Source organism: Amblyomma maculatum, chromosome 1, assembly GCF_055883805.1.
Source record: "Amblyomma maculatum isolate TAMU_Amacu chromosome 1, ASM5588380v1, whole genome shotgun sequence".
NCBI classification, from domain to species: Eukaryota; Metazoa; Arthropoda; class Arachnida; order Ixodida; family Ixodidae; genus Amblyomma; species Amblyomma maculatum.
The window spans coordinates 493,420,576-493,437,165 of NC_139344.1; the positions used below are offsets into that span (position 1 = coordinate 493,420,576).

At 44.8% G+C, this 16,590-nt stretch overlaps 1 long non-coding RNA gene across 1 annotated transcript; it reads right to left on the minus strand.

The window, feature by feature from the left end:
* Window positions 1-961: 961 nt before the first annotated feature.
* LOC146210264 (uncharacterized) lies at window positions 962-14,293 on the minus strand. The gene is made up of 3 exons (XR_014708496.1): window positions 14,226-14,293; window positions 13,342-13,462; window positions 962-1,224 (listed from the first exon to the last, which is right to left on the minus strand). It is a non-coding gene; the product is annotated as an uncharacterized LOC146210264 (long non-coding RNA).
* Between the last annotated feature and the right edge of the window lie 2,297 nt (window positions 14,294-16,590).

A 16,590-nucleotide genomic window follows, 5' to 3' on the forward strand; every position in this document is an offset into this window, starting at 1 on the left:
CAAAAGGCAGTATTTCTGTGCATATCAGCAAAGTATATGGGGTTTTATTTCCAGGCTGTAGGAGGGCCACAATTTTAGCCTCTTGGGAACCTTTATTGTGCACTACTAATACTGCTGCATATCATACGGGCATTTTCGCATATTGCCTCTATTGAAGCAGCATCACTTTTCTATGTAAAAGTGAACATTCTAGTGTCTCATTGCAGGTCTGCAATAATCATTGTAAAAATGTTGAGAATCTTTCAGACGACTGTGTACAAACTTGACTAACTACACATAACTTTCCGCATCCACAAAACCATATGCTGGCTTAGTCCTTTATCTCAGAGCTTCATTTGTCATTGGCAATTGTGCCAGTATTGCCAGTGACAAGTGGCACTTGTCCAACCTGCTCTTACATTGCTTGCACTGCCAATGAAAAAGGAATAGATTTGGTAAATACATTGATTGCATTTTCAACTCTACAGAGCAATAGTTATCCATGGAAAAAAAATGCGCATTTCAGTCTTTAGCACACATTTTTGGCATAACAAAAGTCATTTTATGATAGTGCCACACACAAAGAGTGCCGGTGGCGGTGATGCCTCAACAAAAAAGAGCTCTTTCGTAAAGTAGTTCAGACAGCAGCTTCGCTGACAATCTAGAATTTGTACCTGACAGTTACTCTGACCCCGTTTGCGATGTGCGTACACTGGTAAAAAAAACAAAACAAAGATGGCGAAGTGACAGCATGCTTTACTAATGAAGGAAACTTTTTAGAATTAGAATGGTATGAAAAACATTACAACTAAACCTGCCGATGTTAGTATGTTTTTCGGGAGTTAATTTGGCGGTTACCGGGTTAACGTGCAGCTAACTCCATAAAATTAGCATCAATTAAATGCTGTGTATCTTGGGGACCATCATTAACAATGTGATGCATGTGAGCCATCACATGCTTGAGTTCATTAAACATACAAGATACGTAGGCACCTTTTATTCAGATAGCATTTGTATACAAAATCAAAAGCACCATGGCAATGTCAGAAGCAGCTTAGGCATATAAGCACAGCCTATTTTGAACATGATGTGGAACAGGTTCCTTAGCCCTCTTATTTTTCAAAGTCGGCTAACAAACAGATGTGCATTTGCAAAAACCTGCATGGTATGCAGATGAGCCATTCCTGCCACTAACAAAATGAGCCACTTCACAGATTTCCATATGGTCCTTCCAGTCTTTGAACTCTGCAAAAAGAAAGATTTTCCAAGTTGTCAAAAGTGAGTCTCAAAAAAAGACAGCAAGAAACAGAACTCTTGTAGACTGGAAAATACAAAATAAAAAAAAAAAGTACAGGTATTGCCAACACCAACGGATTGCACAAGTAAACTGCGTATGTTGACATCAATTTTTGGAAGCAGATTTCAGAGGCTAGGCTACACTGCCATGCAGTCAGCCATAAACTGGATGAATGTCAACATATCCAAAATGAGTTATCAAGTTGTCCTTTGTGTGCCTTCATAGAGGCTCTGACTAGGCTCAAACATGGCAAATAGACTTGTCCTCCGCACTCATTGGTTCTTTACGATGCCTGTCACTGGAAAGGCCTAAAGCTTTTCCTATTGGTTCATTGACTTGAACGAGAACATCTTCGGTGTAACTCCGCCTGGTTGGGTACTTGAAACAAAAGTAAGAAACACCATCACCAACCAAATTTTTTATTAGAGCCCGACGTTTCGGGTCCAACTCGATCCCTTCCTCAGGGGTGACTAAAGTTTGAGGCCCGCAGTAGCAGGCACACGTGGCGAAGTCCAATTGTGTAGCAGAGCCAGGGTAGCGTCCCCAGATTCCTGTTCACTGCTGCAGCTGTCAGCCGGATGAACCGAAAAAAGACGCGACGTCTTTTGAAAGGGTTGGTCTTAACCACATCAAGTATGTTCACCTCGCCAAAGGCGATTTTGTGGTCGGCGCATTCGCAGTGCTCGGCGAGGGGGGTTGCTTTTCGAGTTCAATTGCCGGGCGTCATTTTTGTGCTGCAATATGCGCAGACAGATTTTTTGTTTTGCCGATATAAGAGGCAGAGCACTCGGAGCACGAGATTTTATAAATAACGCCTGGTTATTTTTCTCTAGGAATACGGTCTTTTGGTAGCGGCAGAAAACGGCAGACTGTTGAAGTAGGTTTGTGCGACACACAGACGTGTTTGCGCAGGATGCGTGCAAGCGCCTCACTGGTGCCCGCCACGTATGGGAGCACAATGCGAGGGCGCTTCGTCGTTTCCGTGTTGACCGACCCTCTTGTCCTGCAAGCTCGACGGCGGAAAGCACATTGGAATAAAGGCGCGTGCATAGCCATTCTTCTTCAGATCGGCTAAGCATAGGCCGCTGCCTGCTACTGCGGGCCTCAAACTTGTCGCCCCTGAGGAAGGGACCGAGTTGGTCGCGAAATGTTGGGTTCTAATAAATAATTTGGTTGGTGATAGTGTTTCTTAAACTAGTGGTTCATCACACCGATTAACAAGCTAATGGCAGAAGGAGCACAGGTAACGTCTTCAAGAGCCTACATATGCTCTTTGCAACCATGTGTTCTTATTCCATCATTTACTATCAGCCAAAAAGAACTCAGTACTCTGTTTGACAGCATTATCTGCACATTGGATTCACTTTCAGAGTTTATTTCGTTGCAACAAGGTGCCAATCACGACAAAGGCACTGGTCATCGAACAACAGAATGCCCAGTGCTCAGTTTAAAGGCAGCAAGGAAACATGTTAACCTGCCAAGTACAATGATCAAGAACAATGTAGAAGCAGTGTTGTGTTGTGGCAATCATTCGAGGTAAATCTCTGTGCATCATCATTGTACAACAAAATGAGTAAAAGCTGCGTCCAGGTGGCGTAAAGCGTGAAAAAAAAAAAAAAAAAAAGCTATGCGGTATGACTTCCCCCTCAAAGAAGCATCGGCCCAATGCTCTACATTGAATAGAAAGGTAGGCAAAAATAAACATTAAGCAAAATATAAATAGTGTCCATCAGTTATAATAGGGCTTTAGGCACACAACATACAATTTCTGGACATGTATCACCCCTGGGGTACTGTCAGTAACATCTGGGGACAATTCCATAGCCCATTTCATCTAGATGAGTGAACTTGATTTGCGGAAACAGCAGCGTAAAATTTATAGTTTTCATTAAATCCACGATGGTGATTCAGCATCCAAACCTAGAGTCGGTCTGCTGGATTGTAATTTTCATTGTCATTGTAGGTTACGTTAGGCATTGGTGCCTTGCTGGCTTTTTATGCGCAACTGGGCGAGTCGGGCTGCTTCTGCACGCTGAAGGTAGGCAGTGACACCGAGGCTGTCCTTTTCCGTTACATGTGGCATCAGCATGACATCGAGTGCTGTATTAAGGCGAAAGCCTTTAAAGGGAAACTGCACCAGTTGTAGATTTTGATGAGTGTCAAGGAATCAAATGATTACAGCTTTCAGGTTAAGCATGCAAGATATCTTCGCGCTAGCATTTCAAACAATGGCGCAAATAGCGATTTAAACCGCTTCAGCTATCGAGCTTCTCCTCACCACACAGCGACGCTTGGGGGGCACATAATGACATCATTGACGGCACCAGTATGTTTCCCGCATAGAATGGCTTGGTTGGGAGAAGTAAAAACAAGGCTACCAAAATTGAAGGCCCAGGAATATTGTTTGATGGCATCAAAAAAGGCACCGCATGATGTGGGCGAAGGTAACGTAAAGAAAAAATATTACCGTCCGTGATGTCATCATCGAGCTTCTACGCAGTCCTTCAGTGCTGTGAGGAGAAGCTCGAATTGTAATCGTTGATTACTTCATCAGTTTTAAAGATAGCACACAAACACTTTGCAAGCATTACCGACAGCTTATGGAGAGTCAAATTCTTGAATGTCGCAGAATTCTCGAAAAGTGATGCAGCTGCGCTTTAATGGCTCATACTGTCGGCGTTCGTTCGGTCACAATATAGCTTTCAATCAAATTACATCACCTGAAACCGAAACTAATGTCATCGGAAAGGTAAAAATCCTGCATCCACCGGGAATCGAACCTGCATCCCTCGCATCGCCAGCCTAAGCTTTAACCAACTGTGCCACACCCGGGATCGTGAACTGCACATATATCTTGTCTACAGTGATTTGGTTTGGTTTGGTTTGCGGGGTTTAACATCCCAAACCGACTCAGGCTATGATAGATGCCGTAGTGCAGGACTCCGGAAATTTCGACCACCTGGGGTTCTTTAACGTGCACTGACATCACATAGAACACAGGCGGCCTTGCTTTCGTCTCCATTGAAAAGCGGCCGCCGAAGCCCGGTTACGATCCCGCATTCTTGGGAACAGTAGTCGAGCGCCGTAACCACTGCGCCACCCCGGCGGGCCCTTGTCTATCATGAGGATGAGTTAAAACACACATCATAATTCTCCTTGTCTGCGTGATGCTAATGCGGCCACTCCCCTTTGTAGCGAGGGATCACAGAGTTCTTCATTAGGCCAATAAATAAAGGAGTAGAAAAAGAACAAAAACTATACCAACTGCTGTGCATTGGTCAAAAGTCCAGAAAAAAGAAATGAGGAAGGAAAAGGGGGAGTCCTTCAACAATCTTTTCGCTTACGCCACCAGTCAAGGCGGTGCTTTGTCACCTCTACTGCCCTACCCAGGGTGTGCTCTTTGGGTGGTGACATCGACTGCAGACCAAGTGCTGTCGAAAGAGTCTCCATCAGTGCTGATGTCGCACTTGTAGGGGGGGGAGGGCCACAGTTTCGGGCACTCGATCACAACATGCCGTATGGTTTTATCGGCTGCGTCGCACTCGGAGCACTTGTGCGCAGAAAACCACTCCGTGCCTCGCAGAGTAACCCGCTGCCGTCCGCTGTCTCGTGTGTTGTCATAGATGTTCTCATTAGCGATCGTGTGTTTTGTGCTGGAGTCCACCGCCAGGGATGACTTTGCCCGTGCTTCGCTGTGCCATCTCTTCATTTCTGCTTCTCAAACCTGGTTATGGATCTGCTCTCTCCACGCAAGCTGGAATATCTCCAACAGGCCGGCTTGTGGAATTCCGTACTCCTATGCCAACCTTCGCGTTCAAAGCATCCATCTGGTGTTGGAGCACTTGAGTACGATGTACTTGTATACCTCGCTGGACCATCTATGGCGAAGTGCTCAGCTGGCGCTGCAAGGCAAGCTTGCGGTTGTCTCACATGCGACGATAGTAGCGCTGACAATGACGCTGCAATTAGTGATAATGACAATGACGCTGCAATTAGTGATAATGACAATGACGGCATTAGCAATGATAACGGTGCATTTAGTTAATAATGATAATGAGAGCAAACGGATGCACCGTGTGCACCAGCAACGCTCAGCCTTTCGCACTTCTGCAGTTTAGATTCCACAGTGCTTTTGGAATTTTCGGGCTCCCTGCCATACACAAGGTGGAATGGAGTTGACCTGCTTCTCCGCTCCTAGCCGGCAGCAACAGCGCGGCAGGCTACTGTGCTGACATTAAAGTGAGAAACTAGTTACATCGGCTTAACTTTCAGGCCGACTGACTGTTAATGCATGCAAGGAGGACAATGCCACGGACAACGAGAAGTGGGTTTTTTACACGACAGATATGATGTGCTTCTCGCTTTCTACAACGATAATTAGTCTGAAGAAGCCTTTGGCCCTTTGCTTCGGCGTTGCGAGTCAGGTAGTCAGTTGCTACTATTATCCACTTGTTGCTAGATGTCAATGTCGGGAAATGACCTAGTAAGTCCATGCCGATCTGTTGGAATGGCCTCGCAAGTGATTGGTTTGGTTGTATATCCTGCAGTCTTGTTAGCAGTGTTCGGTGGCGTTAGCAGTCACAGCAACTCCTGACATAGTGCGTGACATTAGCAGATAGACGAGGCCAATATTATTTAACCTGAATGCGACTCAGAGTAAAATAAAGTTTAGACGCCCAGCTGTGGGCTCATCATGAGGGGCCTGTAGGATTTCATCGAGAAGGCCCACAGGGACAAGTAAGTAGGCGGTCAGGGTGCGAACGCCATTATAAAGCGCAAGGGAGGCTAGTCCACGTTTGAACACTCTTAAGTGGCAAGGATGACTTTCCTTCAAGGTAGTCGAAGTCTGAGTGCTGAATTTGCGTGAAGTAGGCCCCAAAATAGCATCGTTATTGTCTTCTTCCAGCACTTTTGGACAGGGGCTCGTGAAAAGCAGTACCATGTGTGCGTGGCCAAAATAGGTGTTTAGAGCAGCTTTTGGAGCAAGCAAATATGCTTTTTGGAGCAGCTAAATGGAGCAGAAAGCAGGACAGACGTGCTGAAACAGCTATGGAGCGGAAATGTTAATGTTTTATAGCAGAAATATCGGCTTTTTGAAGAAACTTGAGAGCATGTGGTCAATTAAATCTCCAATAAGTCATAAAGGCCTTTCTACCCTTCTTGGCAGCAGAAATTGTGCTGCTTACAAACAGGCCCGCTGTGTTCTGAAGATGTTTTACTGCAGACTGACTGTAACCAACATGTGACCAGCGTGCAGTTTAAAGGCCCATTCACGATTGAGGATTGCAAAGGGTGTGCGATTAAGGAACTGCTCAGACTGACCGATGTTCACACTTGCAAAGGCAAACGGTGGGTCGCTTTCCCAAATTGGCCTCATTCAGAACGAGACTTGTCGACCTTGACTGCTCACCAAAACAGAAGCCGAATGTAAACCGAACTTCGATTCATATCAACTGTGTTGCTGATTGGTTACCGATTTAAGACCAGGAAGGAAACGTTGGACATGTGCCTTTTTATATATGGGAGTGCTTGTTGCTAAACAAGCTAACTCTCAAAACGTAAGAATAATGTGCTTCAGATTGTATGCTTAAATAATACAGCATGAGCACATCTATTTTGGCCTTCTCGACAATCTCTAGACGAAGCCCAAAACAAGTCCAAGGATCGCTAAGGTTGCACACTATAGTGAAGGCTTGCCAAAGTAAAAATAATATGCGAATGAAATATTTTTGCTGAAGAAAGAAAAAGGCTCTTAGTGACCACAATCCACGGCATGCATGCAAGAGTGCCGCAGTCACCATGAATAGCAGAAAGCATGGGGATGATATCGTGTAACGTCAGCGCCCAAGGTTGCCAAACCATAAAGCTGCTTTCGCTATTAATAATAAAAAATCATTATAAACTATCTACTGCACTGAAATCTCAAATTTAGAGGATTTATAATTTATGTGAATGGAGTGAAATGCAATAATCAGTTTATGCTCAGATTTTAGCTGTCATGACCCCTTTAAGTGAATATAAATAGTTCAAGCATATGGTACCAACATAAGAAACACTACAGAATTATATGAAAATGTCACTGAACTACGAGCACGTGAATGATTAAGCTGCTAAATTTGAAAATAATACACAAGACGCGGGCAGGGTCATTAAACAGAGCCCTAGAATATAATTTTTTCCATCTCCTCACCTTCAGGTGCATTATCTGCTCTGGTTTAGAGCTCTGCTCTTAGTTTAGTGACTTCATATAAAAACAGAACCTCATCTGGACGTAGAACTTCTCTATGCGAAGAGTAATTTTCCTGTCATGGGCAGAATATCCAGGCTCGGGAACATCTGGGCTTTTCAAAAACATCGCAAAATTATGAATGTTGCTTGTCTTAATCTCAATTATTGAAATGAAATAAATAATTTAAAGAAATCGAATTTTCCAGCGTGTTTACGAGCTTTGCAAGCTCTGCAGACGTATAAAGAAGACCTCGGTGGTCAAAATTTGAGATGAATTCTTTTTTTTTTGTTTTGTTTTTTTGCACACATAATTTGCTCAAAATTAGATACAGAATAAGTACTACATTTTGATTTGTGCCTGAACTTTCGAGCCACATATCTTGCAATATACCGGGTGCACGAGGCATTTGAGGATGCAATGTTGGCTTCAGGCAGAGAATATCTCCAGCAAATATATATATATTTTCACCAAACTTTAGGAGATATTTCTCTTACTGTTTATTTTCACATTACTCAATGAATGCGCCACTTGCAGCAATAACCAATTCAATTCGGCTTCGGAAATGGCTGCATGCACGGATCAGGTGGTTCTTAGAGGTACTGCCCATTGAGTTCGCAGTGGCGACCTTAAGAGTTTTTTGTATTATGTGGCCTTTTGTCGGCTTCTCTCTCAACGACGCCAGTGATTTCAAATCTGGACAACTAGGAGGCCACAAGTTGGGAGTGATGTGGTTATTGGAAGTTGTTGGCCAGCCACTCGTGGGTGACGCAGGCGGTGTGGGCGAGAGCCGAATGTTGCTGAAAGACACAAGATTTTCCTTTCGAAACAGTATCAGTCCAGGGCTTCACAACGGTGGCAAGCACCTCTGCGTACTCGGCAGCATTAACGCGGAGTCCTTCTGCAAAACAGTGTGGCAGCATGACATCACCCCTGTTGCCAACGGCTGCTGACACCATCACAAACAGAAATTTTGTCTGCAATGCTGTCGGCACCTCATTAGCGCTTCCGTAAAGCCATCTTTCATTATGGCAATTAGCTTTTTGGTCTTGATCGAAGTTCTTTTCATCTGAAAGAAAAAAAAAGCATTCCAGGCTCTTCAGCTTGCCTAGCAAGCGCTTGGACCAGAGCAGGCGATTCTCCCGACCTTTACCAGAAAAGAATTGCGGCCTCCTCATGACACAGAAATGGTACCTCACGTCCTCGTGCACAGCAAGCCTGGCAGCTGACTCTACGACATCGAGCTCCTTTGCAATGTCCCACATTGACTTCTCTGGGTTGTCACTCACGATGACTTGCAGCCTCTGAAGAAAATCAGGTGTTCTGACGACGCCTGACCGCTGACTGTGCTTTTTCCTTTTCGCCACAGATGCCACGTCACCGTCACAGCACACTAGTTCTGTCCGCACTTTGTTAACGAAAGGCTTCGCAACATTCAGAAAGTTGGCAATTTCCAAGTCGCTGTGGCACACGGCCAGTGCGATGAGGACTGCATGGCGTTTCATTTCCTGTGTCAACTTGTACGCTTCCATTTTTCAACAAACTGCGCAGTATAAATGATAAGGGGTCAACCAACAAGAAGCCGCATGCCTAGATACATATGCTGAGCCTGCTGGTGTCTATGGCGATAAGGAGTAGTAACCTCAAATACCTCATGCACCCAGTGAGCTACGAGACTGCTATAACTGTGCCTAGTGACGGGCAATCAAAGTAGCTTCAACGTCCTTGAGCCTTCCCTCGTGAAGCAAGTGGTCAAATTCATCATTCGCAAAGAACACGCAGTAAGCAAAAAAAAAAAGAGAGAAATTACACGCTCTCAATTTGTGTTTGAAGTTTTCAGGTGCAATCAAATCCATTCGCTACAACCCATCATGCTTCGAACATCTTAATGAAAAGCATGGGTAAAAAATTGTTCAGAGTGCAATACGAAAGACCTGCAGTAGACCTGCAAGTAGTGCTAAAGGAACACTGAAAGAAAAAGTAGGCTTGCAGCGATGGTATACTGGCTCCTAATCACAAAAACACCACTTTCACTGAAAACAAAACTCTTATAAGGTAGAAAAAAGAGAACAGAAATGCAGGCATTGCAGAAATACAGAAATCGCAAATGCATGCACAATGACATGCAAGGGATCCCGGAGGCTGCCTAACATGTATTATGGTTGCATGTTTGAATTGTTAATTTTTGTTTCAAAAATGGCAAAAAGACAGGCTAAATATTGGAAGCCAAAAATAAATTTGCGCTTGGCAGTGCCACAGGCAGTCAGTTTCGTTGTGGTATGTTTTGGTTCTTCGAAGTCACAGCTATGCATTTGGCATCACCACATGGTTTCATTTTTGATATACATGCGTTGGTTTACAAGTGCGGAGCAGCAGAGTTTTCCTCTGATGAAGTTCATGCCCCAGTAAGCGCTTCTCTATTGAAAAATCTGGTATGAAATGCACACAGGATTAAGTTACAACTTACTGGGCAGAATAAACCTGCACAGACCCGAGTGGAGCTGGGAAAGAAAAGAAAGGCTGGAAAAAGTAAGATTTAAATTGCATGGGTGCTTAAGAAAAAAAAAAAAAGCGACAAAGAAAAAAGAAGAAAAAAAAAACGGCCTCGAACAGGATTTAATTCTAAGCCATTGCACCACACGAACAGCTGAGACCTCTCGCATTACATTACTTGTGTAGTGCAATTGCATTTTTTTACACACATTTTTCACTCACCGCTAAACAATTGCATCCCAAGTGTGCTGAATGCTTTTGCTGGCTGTTAATAGTGTCACCGATGTCTCATATCTATGATAAGCATAGGAGTTTGCCAAACTATCTCGTAATATTTCTATTTCTCTATTTTCTACTCTCCCAGTGTGCATGCACAGACCTTACTGGCACATCAGTTTGCCATCTGCAGGGCAGCGACTCTAGAGTGCACCACATAAGGTGTAGACACCCAAGGAAGCATTGAGCGAAAGGGAGCTCAGTTGGTTCATATTAGGAAATACAATAGTGAAGGAAACTAAATAAATTGAGCAAAACAGGCCCTGTGTACCCCTTTTTTCTTTTAACTTTCTGCCACAATGCATTGTTCACCCCTTGCTGCTATTCAAAAAAGACGGATCTGTAGCAGTCTTTACTCGTCACTCGTGATGGTAGCTCGGCAATGTCTGTGGCCGCATCCATAGCTTCGCTAGCTACAAACTTTGCCGCCACGCCGGCACTCGTACATTCTATCCTGTTAGTCAAGTGACCTCAACTCTAAAAAGCACCGCATGCTCTGTGGGTGCAAAGGTCAAGATTCACTGCGAGAACTTTGCAGTCAAGCTCAAGATCTATGCTTGGTGCAAACAAATAGACGGCTTTGGCGAACTGTAGCTTTAATTTCAGCTGCTGCTAGATTGCACTGCTCGCTATGCATCAAGAATCACGGAGTCTATGTCTACACCATCGTTTGCATCATTTTCCCAAGTCTAAATCCCTTGGAAGGAAAACAGACCTCTTCAACTTCAAATCGAAATATCTCGGCAATAAATGTGTCTTGCTGCCGGACAAGTGACAAAAAAGTCACGAAACACTGCACTACTGGAATCTGGCAACAAAAAATATTGTGATGGGTCCCATACTGCAGAAAATCTGGCATCCATGAAAAATTATGGGCATGTATCTGGAAAGTGGCAGGAAGGTGACGCAGCACTGCAATGACTGTCCGTCAGATTGTGTGACAACACAAGGCTACATGACATGACCAAGTCAGCAGGTGCTGCCACACAGGGTGCTTTTTATGGTATCAAGTTAAAAAGGAAAACAAAGAGAACATCGCTTGGAGCAATTACGCACCACTATTTGTTTCTTGCAGGTGTATCCGTGACAAAGGTGCATGCAGGGCTACCTGGAATCACTTGAGGCAAATCTTTGAAGCCTTTGTTATGAAATATTAAATATTGCAGAGGTTCAGCTCTCTTTGAACCAAGTCAAAAGCATTAGCCATCGGCTGGTGCCGCATTTGTAGCTGCCGCTTCAGTCTTGGCTTGATTCCGCATTTGGTAAGCTTCTCGGCAATAGGCTAGTCTGGCTTCTCGTTCGATGTCTTGGCAACCTGTCTGGCATGGTTGCAGTCTCTGTCTTTGGCGCAAGTGGATTCCTCTACACCACACTGCCTCCTTTTGTCATGCCGCCTGGTGAATTCACCCAACACTATGCTCGCGGTCTCGACTGCATTTACCCAGAAATGTTTTAAAGCAACGAACAGAATATGGGCGCACAAAACACAGAGAACAGAACATGTTGGTGCCGCTGCAAATGAATGAACAACGAAATAGCTATTAGAAATGACAGCAGTGCCTACTCTGCTGGCAGAAATCTTGAGCAAAAATTTCTCGTCAATTGGCCCTAATTGGCTATACAAGGCCATGCGACATTTTCCCATGAAAATAGCAGTGACTGAAATTTTTCATACTTTCACAATCATCTTCTAGCAAATAATGACCTCCTTTTGTTTCGTACTACATGCGCCATAGTGTCAGCAAATAAATTGCAATGCTGTTTGTACAGCAAGCGACTGCAGGCAAGGGACACGTCTGGGTGATATTTTTGAGGTAGTCGTGTAAGCAAGTTTCCAGGGCAAAAAAATTATGGCATGTAATTTCTTCCTAACAAAGATTACCAAAGTACTGCCTGCTGAGAACTTATTCTCGGCAAATAATTTCAATAGTGTATGGAGCAGAGCATGAATTCGGGCAGCCCGAAAACCTGGGCCGGGCTGGAAAATTGCCGTTTTTATGGGTCTGGACCTGGCTCGGGCTTGCAGCTTGCAGTGGCGGAACGAGGCCAGGCTGGGTAAAGCTGTGTATGGCTTCTTTTGGAGATGGAATTCCAGCACTAAAATCATTCCGGTGGTTTATGAATAAACCACTACTAGTACATATGTTGACAGAGAATGAGAGAAAGCTCATTTGTAAACAGAGTTTAATCAGTGACACTCGGTGTTTTGTCCAAGTAATTTAGTACGAACATGCCGGGCTGCATTCAATGACACAAGTGAAAAAAGTTAAAAAGGAAAGGCTCAAAACTCGATAGCGAACTGTACTACAATGGAGGTGTTATGAAGTGCTGTAACCTGTCATGCATGACACAGCCCGTTTGCATAAGCACGTGCCTACTGAAGTACTCAACACCATCAGCTTAGGATTTCTCAGAAATCAGTGAGCAAGAGGGTAGCTTCTAACCTTTGTGTTACCGCTAACGGCTGGACATTTGAAGCCTTATAACAGCCCCTAGACAAGGACCTTCAATTGACTGCTCGGCAGGCAGCCATCTGTTCATAAAAATTCTGACTCCCCCCCCCAAAGAATGTCTCTACGCTACAATAAATGCTGTAGGATAAGAGCTTATTGCTTTAGGAATCTTTACATATCCAATAACATATACATGCAAAATGAACAGACGCTACCGCTTTTCGTCTCCACAGAGATGTGACAATGTGGCTGTGATTTCTTCAATGAATATGTAAATTTTGGTTTTTTCTGCCCTTGCCCACTAATGTTCCTGGGGCAAAGTTGCCAGGGGCAGTCTTTTTGTAGGTGATTAAGCAAAGAACTTGCACCAAGAGCCAATTGCTTATAAGGAGTCATAGTTAAAATGCCCATAATCCACACCTTTTAAATGTACATTGTGCTAGATAGCTTTACATAAAATGTCTTGTCAAAATATTCTTCACCATGCCTTTGCTTCTGTCGGTGCTTTAACTGTGCCCTTCTCAACCAAGAATATTTTGCAAGGTTTGTCTCTCATCTTGATTTATTGTTATGTGCTAGTTAAGCAATACATTTTTAAGGCGCCTGTTCAGACTTACTTTGCAGGTTTGGCACAGGCCCTGTCGTGGAAGCGCAGGCCGGGTCCGGGCCATTAATCATTGCCGATGGGCTTGGAACCATGGATCCGGGATGGTCTTCAAACGTGGGCCAGGGAAGGGGCTGCAAAATTCAACCCGTGCAGGGCTCTAGTAAGGAGTGTAAGAAACTAAAGGTACAGGAAAAAAAAAAATCACACACACATAAGGGGAGTTCAGTAGCGAGTTCATTACTTCGAAGCACCTCTACGTGGTCTCCGTGCTACAATGGAGTTGTCTAAACGGTATTTACGTTATCATTTCTGTTGTCTCAACAGAGCTTATCCTTTTGTCGTGCCCGACGCAAACTAGGCAAAATTTCATCAAGGGTACGCAGAATATCATCCATATAGCTGCCGCTTTTAGCTGTGAAAGGTTCAGTGCTAGTTTCGAGCTTTTGGTGCTTAATATGTATCACTAGTTTCAAGCTAGTGATGCTCGAGCGATATCATAGGCAAGTACTTCACCCGGATGTGATCAAAACGAACAGCGTATGGAGAATCGGGGCCAAGAACGTAAAAAGCATAAAATGAGCTTCGTCGCCCTAAGCAGCTAATCATTGACGAGTGCCGTGAGTATCTGGTTGATAGAAGACAAAGCATCAAGCGCCAGTTAGCAGCATCATAAGACAGTGCAGTGCTCGCCTTCAACAGTGCTAAATTGGCGCGTGCTGCAAGTGCATACCTTGGCACAAATCCCTGCAGTATGTGACAAATAAGAACGGTAAGCGGACAGCATATAACCACGAACATTGCACGCAAAACTGGCAGCTAAAATTTGAACATGGCGGCACCTTCATTGGCATGCTTTGTCCACAACTAAAATCTTTTCACAGACCGGGCACTAACCTTTCTGTACCGAAGCCGCAGCAGATGTGCCAGGGTTGTTCATGGCGCGCACACCAGTCAGTTCGATCTACAGTGTTCTAGAAGGGGGCAGTGGGCTCACTGCCGTATCCATGCGCCGCTCCGCCGTAAAGCACTCAGTGTCGATATCTCCGGCGCCCGCCAGGGGCGCTGCTGCCAGCGTCACCTGAACGATCTCGCTAGTCGCTTCTTTTGCTTCGCGGCAGCGGCGACGACGGTTTGCTTTTCACAGCCCCTTTTGATCAGTTAGTCCTCTATCGCCTGCTAAATCCGTGTGGTCTTTTTGTGTCTCACGCTTTTTTAGCGTGCTATGTCAGTGAAAAATGCCTGGCCGTCGTCAAAATTACTGCTTCGCTCCTGGGTGCAGAACTGGCTACAGCCGTGTGAAAGACGCGCCGAAGGCGTCTTTGTTTAAAATATAAAATAAAAATAAAAACTTAAAATATAAGGCATGTATCTCAAGGGACCTGAACTCATAATATGAGAAAATTGTTTTCACAGGAGGATCAACCGGCTCATCAGCATCATGACTTCTAGGTTCCCGGCAGAAGCTCTGCGACCCAATTCTTCATCAGCCAAAGCACTCTCGGATTTTCTGAATTATATCACATCTTGGGAGCAGCACGCTGGTGGAGCAGGAGGGTTCTTAAGCGAGTCAACAGCGACTGGTCTGCGTGTGACAATCTCAAGCACTTTAGGGCTACTGTCATAACTAGAAAATTTAGGGTATGCATATCTTATGACATCTCGGCTTAGTCAGGATATCGTATTGAAAATTTGTTTGGAATCGTGAGACAAGCCTCAGGCTGTAATGACCATCCAACTCCCACTCAGTTTCTCATAACAATTAACTGCATGTCATTCTATAGTTTAGTCAAAACTGTGAGATATGGCAATGCAGATCCATATGTGCACTCAGTGCTTTGCTTGATGCTGAGCACAGCAGTGCAGGTGGTCCTCCCAGCAATGCGTGGGACCAGGTGGATGCCCTCATTGCTTCGGGGAACTTGCCAGATGCGGAAGCGATGTTGTCTTCAGTGGATCATGACGAACACATAGAGAGAAGCGACTCTCGCTTAACTTATTATGTGTCAGGATACGTCGCGAGGAAGTTCATAATAAAAACTAAGTGCCAGGAATGCATGAAAGCTCTGACCGTGCCATCTGAAGATGAGAGTCTTGGGCTGGCTGCATTAATACGATACAGAGACAGAGGCGGGCTACTATACCCGCACAGCACACTGTTTTCTTTTGTGAAAACTCTTGAGGATATGTTCACGGAATGCTTCAGCAAAAAACAGTTGCATACCGATAGCATTTTAGATCTGCTCAGCCTGGTGAAGGCAAGATGCATGCGCAACATTGGTTGCACTGAGCATTCAGCTGAGCTCACCAAGAATGTGATCAGCTTTTACCTTACAACGCGGCTTCATTTTTTTACAAAGGGCATTAACTCAGAGAGAAATGAAAAAAGAAAGAGGACCATGCACAAGAAGATCGCGAAAACTTCCTAGTCTGCATGGTGTAGGATTATGTCCACTTGTAAATATTCGGCCAGATTTTTCGGCTGCACGTGTTCCAAGTCTTAAAATAAACGTTATTACATAAGAGTGCCTTGTGTTTATTTCCTTTACATGTTTTGTTGGGTTTAGAGCGACGCAATGCATATAAATAGCTTCTCGAAGCAGCAATGCGCTGATGTCGAATTTCGCGCGCATACTTTGGGAAGAACACTGCTTAATAACATGCATTTCCGCAGCCGATGATAGTTGTAAAAAAAAAAAAAAAGGTTACGTTGAAATTGGCCCTGTGGTATTCTCACTGCGAGAATGCGGCGACCATTACCGTTATATTATCAAATATCATTGCACATCCTGAAGGCACCCTTCGCCATTGTCTGCGGTGCAAAAATTACCCGGCCCCATAGGTCACTGCATACTGGTAAGATGCAGCAAAAGATGTATCGTGCATCAGACGTCATGAATATTGCATTTCGTTCGCCAAATCCAGCAGTGAACGGTACCCGTTCTACTTCGGCGCGCGGTCTAGCTTCAGGTTACGCTGGGAAGCGCGCCATCTGCCGGTGTCGACATGAAGTGCGTCACGCGCCGCCGCCATGTGAGCGCACTACAATATTCTAGAACACTGTAGTTCGATCGCACCCGTCCGCGCAACAGGCACAGTCTCGTTTACTACAACAAAAGCCACGGCACCAAACCGCCGCCGCGGCACCGGCGGCATCCCTATAGGCATCCCCAAGCAGGGTGGGTGGCGGGCGATGAGCGGTGGCCCGCCGGCACGCCGTGCCCTCAACTAGGGACAATCCGACCTAGGGATTGCTAGGGAT